This window comes from Dermacentor albipictus, chromosome 5 (genome assembly GCF_038994185.2).
Source record: "Dermacentor albipictus isolate Rhodes 1998 colony chromosome 5, USDA_Dalb.pri_finalv2, whole genome shotgun sequence".
NCBI classification, from domain to species: domain Eukaryota; kingdom Metazoa; phylum Arthropoda; class Arachnida; order Ixodida; family Ixodidae; genus Dermacentor; species Dermacentor albipictus.
In genome coordinates this window covers 61,201,442-61,209,566 of record NC_091825.1, presented here as the reverse complement: position 1 = coordinate 61,209,566, position 8,125 = coordinate 61,201,442, and the positions used below count along the sequence as shown (strand labels likewise).

At 43.7% G+C, this 8,125-nt stretch overlaps 1 long non-coding RNA gene across 1 annotated transcript; it reads left to right on the top strand.

Annotated features, from left to right (window-relative positions):
• Nucleotides 1–2,082: 2,082 nt before the first annotated feature.
• LOC139060453 (uncharacterized) lies at nt 2,083–4,921 on the top strand. The gene is made up of 3 exons (XR_011514831.1): nt 2,083–2,147; nt 2,736–2,798; nt 4,751–4,921. It is a non-coding gene; the product is annotated as an uncharacterized lncRNA (long non-coding RNA).
• Nucleotides 4,922–8,125: the final 3,204 nt, after the last annotated feature.

Below are 8,125 nucleotides of genomic sequence, written 5' to 3'. Positions count from 1 at the left end.
GGCAGCCTGATAGCTGGTTACTTTCAGGTTGGATCTTCCGTCGGCGAAGGAGTCTGTTGCGCCTCAAATCGGCAGTGTGCACTTTAGAATGTTTCCCACGAGGCAGAAGCGCCGCGCAGACAACGACAGGAGTGACCGACTCCGACGGTGACGGCCGAGTAAGCGGCTTATTCAAAAGCGCTAACGAGCGTTAACTGTTTCGTGGAAGGAGCGTGAACGAAATCATGTCACAGATTGTCTCGTCCTTGCTTCATCAGAGGCGGAGTTCTGTCAACTGTACGGCACTTCCGATTGGCTGGAATGGCGTCATTGAATTGTATTGTTTAGGGAAGTAGGGAAGAATAACAGCTTAAAAGGGACCTATTGAGTAGGACTGATAGAGCTCTGACTAAGTGTAAATATGTAAATAAACCTTTTTTCTTCGATTCTACTCCAGGATGTACTTCTCCCTATGCCTAGCGGATACCTAGCCCGAACGCAACCCCAAAGCTGCAGACAGGTTATGGCTGACCAGTGGACACCATTTCGCGCGTCTAAAGGTCGCTACACTTTCGACCTATGGTTTTTTATCATTGCAAACCCTTCCTATGTAATTGTTCACGCATGTTTTGGATAAAAAATGTCGAAGGAAATAAGGAAGTGGGATATTTGTTATTTTCTAGCAGGTTGAAATTACTAGTGCTATTATCAGATCATGCAAACCAGCATCTACTTGTACCCTCTGTAAGTAGTGGTGCATGTAGCGTATAATGCCTAAATTGCCATTTATTCTATCTTGAAAATTGGCATGTACTTGTATTTGGTGCATACATTATGTAGTGTAACCTGTCGGTGTGTAAATTGCAAAGCTGGTGTTATACATGTACTGCTTGATTTTTAACATGATGAGCGTTCTTTGTATAGGTACATATAGATAGTACCCACCAGCTATGGTCTCAGTAGAGACTGGCTGTATTATAAATAAATAAATAAAAATAAATAAATAAATAAATAAATAAATAAATAAATAAATAAATAAATAAATAAATAATATAATGTCAACGTAATGGGATTATATTTGAAAGCATGTCTACGTATACGCTCTTGTCTTCTGTTACCTCTTGCTGCCGTGCTCTTCGAAATAACAGAATATTAAACCGAAGCTCTAAATGGCTAGAATCTGACGGATCATCCCTGGGGATAAACGACACGTAGAACAACATTGTTCTAGGGATTGGGTCCTTCCCGAAGATAATACAATACCGGGTCGACCCGCAGCCCCGGTTGAAGCAGGCTCTAAGTACTCCCCCATACGTGGGCCGATCCTGTGGGCAGTGGAATACCGGGTGACCGGCTGGGGAGGTGAAGCAAGCTATAAGCACTCCCCAGGTGTGGGCCGATCAAGAAGATAGTGCTGTACCAGGTCGGCCCGCGGCGGAGGTGAAGCAGGCTTTAGGCGCTCCCCAGACGTGGGCGGCTCCCGACGATAGTGCCATTGGGCGACCCGCGGTGGAGGTGAAACATACTTTTGAGCACTCCGCAGACGTGGGCCGATCACGAAGATAGTGCAATACCTGGTCGGCCCATGGCAGAGGTGCAGCAGGCTTTTGACCTCCTTCCCCTCCACCATTTGTGTGATTTTCTTATAGTTCATGGTAAAATTCCATAAATCCTCAATAGTAAGCCCACCTTATCTCTACGATGCCTGAAAAATAGTTATTCAGCGTAAATTCCGGCATTCATATTTTTCATCGCAAAAGCTTCCCAAAGCTCAAGAACAGAGTAAGGGACAAAAATATTCGCTTGTGAGTGATCATCTATATCGTACGTCCCGTCTTGAATGTAACCGGAAATAGAAAGCAAACCAGTTTCACTGTTTTTTTCAATACCTCCTCGTTCAATTAGCAGATCATGATTGTGTTTTTCAGAATTATCCGGGTCCTATTTCGCCGCTCCCTTTTCTGATTGGTTTATAAATTAGGTATGTCAAGCGAAAATAATTACATGTCACAGGAACTGCGCTTTCGCTTAAATTGCGGCCTTCGCTTCGCTTATTCGCTGGTAAATTGGCACACCACAATGACCCGTGGTTGTATATAAGAACCGCAAGCGCGGACGCCATTATATCCAAACCTTCTACTGAGAACGAGATTCATCATCAAATACTGGTGAGTGCATCATGGCTTACCAGGTGCTTGGCGTGTTATGCAATATTTTGATAATGAATAACTGCATGAAACACGAATCATTGGTTTTTCAGTCGACAAGACATGAGAATTTTTTTGAGACATTAGTCACCAAACTGTAGTCGTCTCGCATCAAATGCAGCGGGTTTCTTTGCTGCAGGGAGAACGAACGAAAACGTCTTTTTTTATTTGGGTGAGATGCAAACCAAAACCAAAGGTCATTAGGCTCATTGTCAAGATCACGTGTTCTTGCGCTTATATCTTGACGGGAAGGACTGGGAAACAACAGCTTCCATAGGTGTAATCATTTCCTACTGTTGAATCTATTGCCCAGTTTAAAAGCATCGCAGTAGCAATCTATTATCAACGAACAGAAAACGAAAGTCTTGTGCGAAGTGTCAAATATTCTCCACTGCCCGAACATCAAGGCTCAGTGTCCCCTCATTCCAAAGCTGCTCATAACGCGAAGCGGGCTCAAATAAGCACCACGCCCGCTCATTTAAAATTTATTGTGAAAATCTTGTGTGGTGTTTGAGCAATATATCACTGTTGAAAATATGTTTGTTCCAGCACAAGTCATCATGAACGGTGTTCTTGGAGTAAACGTCATTGTGTGGGTCGCCGCTGCTATAGGTATTCAATTACTGCATCCTTTGTATTTTTTTCATATGTACGCAAAAGTCTGTACGTGACACGCAGATAAGGATCACTGGCTAAAAATTTGCTGAAACGTGGTCAAAATGACTAAGTTAAAAAGGGAGCCCTTTAATCAAGACATGCCATTTTACATTGCCTCGGGTGATAATAAAGAGAAAGGCTGCCTTATGAAAATCGCATCGAGTATGCGAGATGTCGAAGCCTCCATGTTGTTTTTGGTAGCGCGCCAATGTTTCACATATTTCCCTGGATATTCACCGGGAAAAACATGCAGAAATCAGGTGGCTCGTGAAGTTATGTAATTGCCCTATCCTGTTCAGCTTTCAAATGCTTTCGTTTATTCTTTCTTTCTCTGAGTAGGACCCATACATCAATAAACGGACTTGAAGTGTCTACTGCCTGTTGGTGATGAAGCATTGTGCCACGATAATTTCTCGATAGTCTTATTTGGTTTATTATTAAGCGAAACATCAAAGTAGAGTTCATTAGTCGTCAACTACACGATCCCTAAGTGGTATCACAGTAAAGAAGCAAATAATATTTTTTTTCCCTGTGGAGCATCTGGATGAGCTAGGGAAAGCATGTTTGTCGTTAGTAAGCCTAGCATATCAAGAACTAATCCTAACGTTCTCATTTGTGCGTCTGACAATTTGCTGTATAAAATGTATCAGATCATTCGGATACCGAAGTTTTCATTGGCCGTTTCCTTCTCTTTGGCTGCTATCATCTGAGCGCAATAACCGCGCCACAATGTCATACTGAAAAATATCTATAGCGGCTCCACAGCCAACGTAGTCATCCATAAAGAAAGTAAAAAAATAAAAAAGAGCGTCAGGCAAGGAGATACGATCTCTCCAATGCTATTCCCAGCGTGTTCACATGAGGTAATCAGAGACCTGGTTTGGGCAGAATTGGGGATAAGAATTATTGGAGAATACCTAAGTAGATTGCGATTCGCTGATGATATTGCCTTGCGTAGTAACTGAGGGGAATGCAATCCTTGCTCACTGACCTGAAGAGGTGTAGCAGTAAGGTGGATCTAAAAATTATTTTGCGGAAGACTAAAGTAATGTTGAACAGTCTCGGAAGAGAACAGCAGTTTGCGTTAGGTAGCGAGGCACCGGAAGTGGTAGGGGCATACATCTACTTAGGGAAGGTAGTCATCACGGATGCGGATGATCACAGTGAAACAATCAAAAGAATAAGAATGGGCTGGGGCGAGGTTGGCAGGCATTCTCAGATAATGATTAGCAGGTTGCCATTATCCCTCAAGAGAAAAGTGTATAACAGCTGTGTGTTACGAGTACTCACGTACGGGGCACAGACCTGGAGGCTTACGAAAAGGGTTCTACTTTCATTGAGCACGACACAACGAGCCATGGAAAGAAGAATGATGGGTGTAACGTTAACGGATAAAAAAAAGAGCAAATGGTGTGAGGGAACAAATGCGAGTTAATGACATCTTAGTTCAAATCAAGAAAAATAAATGGACTTAAGCAGGACATGTAATGAGGATGGAAGATAGCCGATGGTCATTAATAAGGGTTACGGACATGATTCCCCAGGTAGGGAAGCGTGCCAGGGGCATCAGAAAGTTAGGTGGGCAGAGGAGATTATGAAGTTTGCAGGGGCTACATGGCCACACTTATTACATTACCGGGGTAGTTGGAGAAGTATGGGAGAGGCCTCTGGCTTGCAGTGGGCGTAACCAGGCTGATGATTATGATGATAATGAATATTGCCTTTCATACTTCACGCTATGTACGTCCAATACTTTGGCGGGATATGCGAAGGAGAAATCAAAATTTAGGTGTGGGCTTTGTCCCTACATTGATGCGCATTTACATTGCTCGCTTGGCACAGAGAGGATGCTAAGACAACAACTGTCATGTATAAACCTAAGAGAAACATTGCGTTTTCATTTTCAGCTGTGCTCATCATGGCTCCCAACGAAGCTGCCGCCCTTGGAGGCGGTGTCGGAGGAACTGGAGGAATTCTCTTTCGCAAGAAGTGAATCACAGAATATTAGGAACGAAGTCATGTCTGTTGTGACAAGATGACGAAGTAATTTTTGCTTTCAATAAAGGCAGCAAATTGAATATTTAGCGTCTCGTTCCCTTATCATCGAATGAAAAACGAAGCCTATTCGAAGGCTTTGTAGATATACAAGAGGCCCATATAAGTTTTCACGAACTTTCAGTCCATATAAACTGACTGGCAAACATCAAAGAGCGCCCGCCTACCATCAAGACAGAAATGCGTTTTCTACGACTCTAGTTGCTTGGGGTGAAGATGTTACCACTACAGCAACTCCAGACGGGTCTGTGTGCTTAGTGTTTGAAGTAGGTGTATCCGTAATTTGCCGGCAACATTTAAATTCATTGTGCTTCTCAAACATTATCGCGCTTGAATTTATGTGAGTGTTCATATAGGTTGCTGCTCACATGAAAGAAGTAAAGAATTACGGCAATCACTTCCATATATAAACCAATACTTGTTTGGCGCAACGCCTCTAAACGGAAGACACTTCAGCATCACCCAAACCTTACTATTTAGTATTTACGGTCGACATGTACTTAATATTTTATTTATTTTGCAGCCTAGGCTGAAATATAAAGTTCCTGCTTCAGTAATTTTTACCTATCTGTGACTGGGGAGCGCGCACTGCAGTGTACCGGCTATATGATTTCATCCTATACAAGCCAGTTCGCGGGGCATGATATAAACGCGCATTTCGTGTTATGCATACTTTCGAATTTTCTCGATGAACGGCGGCATTTAGAGGTCACGCACCAGCGCGAAGGCTATATTTCTCACTTCAGAAAATGGCATTCCACTCTGAGGCATATGTGCTTTATTATAAACTTTAATTCACTTCACCGCTATACCCCCATACAAAGTTTTGACTTTCTGGAAAATTCCCCAGTCCATCTAGAGATGCCACGATAAGCGGCATAAGGCCTAACCATGGTCTCGTGACTCCTGTAACATGGCCTCAGGCGACAGTTTTGACAAAAGAGTTAGGTATCCTGAATTGCTCCGATATCTAATTGAACAGTGTCAGTGGACAAGTAAATGCATTATAATCACGCATTAAACGAGACTTTGCTTATTGACGGTCCAGCGAACAATCTAGTACTTCTTGCAAGGTTCTACTGTATGAAGCACATTTCCATTGTTTGGTACAAGAGAGTTTGTATAGCTGATGCGCCACTGAAGGCGGACAGCTTTTCGAGGTAGGCCCTTCATCCGGTGGGCGCCAAGGACATGACTGCACTTTAGGACCACGACAATCAGCATTTCTTTCGTCAGATCGCCGAAGAAAGTAACGTTTGTAAAAAACCTGTCATCAAAAGTGGGCCGGAGACAACGCTGCATTACCTTCATTATCCACGGAGCTTCCATATTCGGCTGCGGACGCCAAGTGAACCAGCAGGCACCATGCTACATGGAGAGAAAAAGAAAGTTAATGGCAACAAACGAGAAGACGGGGAGGACCGCCAGAAGATTACCGCAGCATTCATGTCCCAATTACTGTGAACGTGAATAAAATTAGCACTGACGCTATTGACGATACTCTAGGCGCTGTTCCTATGGCATTCGCCAAGCGTAGTCCTGTGGAACTCCAAATTGATGCAGGGACACCGACCTCACGTGTTTTGAGCTCTGTGCACTATTGCATTCGAAATTCCCCCATTTCGCGCCAATAAATTTAGGTAGTTATTTAACATTTATGTCAACGATCATTTGAGGCTCCCAACAAAGAGGAAGGAACCGTCACTTACACGAAATTATCTACAGTGTGTATCAGACCACTTTCATTGATCGGTACATCAAAATAAAATGAGTAATTTATGCAACTATGCATCCACCAAGGCCTGCTATAGTTAATCGATATGTTTCAGTGCAACATTAGAGTCTCTAAGAGTGCTCCAAATTTCAACCACACCGGTAAAAAATGAGTAGTGAAATATCTCCGTAGGAGCGTTGTACGGTTGGATTCCGTTCTGAGTGTTCTTGGTTGGGATCTGGGTGCGTGTGTGTTGGGGCACATGGACGTGCTTTTCATGGCTCCGTGGCGGCGACGAAATCATAAGTTTTTGTGGATGCTGTGAGCTTGCTTCTGTTTCAGATTTGCTGATTTTTTGCCTTTAAATAGTAATTGGGGTTTTTTTTCTTATTCCTTCTTTTTTGTCTCTGGTGTTTCGGGTGCGTGGGTGTGTTTCATGCACATTTGGTATTGCAGGATTGTTAGAGCGTCCTTTCGTGCCACGTGCTTCAACACGTGCAGCCGATTGGGACGTTGAGTTCATGGTTATATTGCGCTCAGTTTTACACAGACGATATTAAGGAAGGACAGGACGTGGATGGACGTAGCGGAACGGGAATAAAATTAGCACTGAAGCTATTGACGATACTCTAGGCGCTGTTCCTATGGCATTCGCCAAGCGTAGTCCTGGGAAACTCCAAATTGATGCAGGGACGTCCGTCCATGTCCTCTCCTTCCTAAATATCGTCTGTGTAAAACTGAGTGCAATATAACCATGAACGTTCACCAACTAGCCCCCTTCTTTGAAGTAGAAGCTTAGCGCAAATAAAACCACGAACACAAGGGAGACAGACAAGGACAAGCGCTTGTCCTTGTCTGTCTCCCTTGTGTTCGTGGTTTTATTTGCGCTAAGCTTCTACTTCAAATATGGACGACCAACTAGCCCAACAGTCAACTCTACTAGCCTCCTTCATTGCTTTACTATAGGACGTTCAGTGTTTGTAGTCTTTAAATGGTAGCTTCGAGCTAGCAAGGTTAATAGCTATTAGGTGATTTTACTGTGCGTGTTTTTGTTAGGAAAGTGAGAGCGTGGCCGCGTGGTAGAGCGCGTGCGAGAGCGTGCCATACCTTCGGCCTCCGCGGCATTGATTGCTTTTAAAATAGTGCTGAGAGCTGCTTTGCGACATTTTGAGGATTTGGATCCTGTGCGTGACGGTTCTTGGTAAAAGACACGTGGTCTGCATTGATATAGTGGTATAGTATTGCAGTATTTGCATCAGTAGTAGCAATGATATAGTATTATAGTATTTGCAATAAGCCGTGCAATACGTGGCGAGAAAGCCAGGAAAGCACGCAGTGTGCGGGGGGTCCCTCAAGACAGATGAGGATGCGGAAGAGAATGGAGAGGGTATCAAACCAACCGGCACACAATGTGATGTCTCTACTAGACTGCAGAAAATCGAGGCTTTCCAGGAAGGGCTTGTCAACCAGGTGCAAGAGCTCAAAAATGAGCTAAACAGGGAGCGTGATGCAT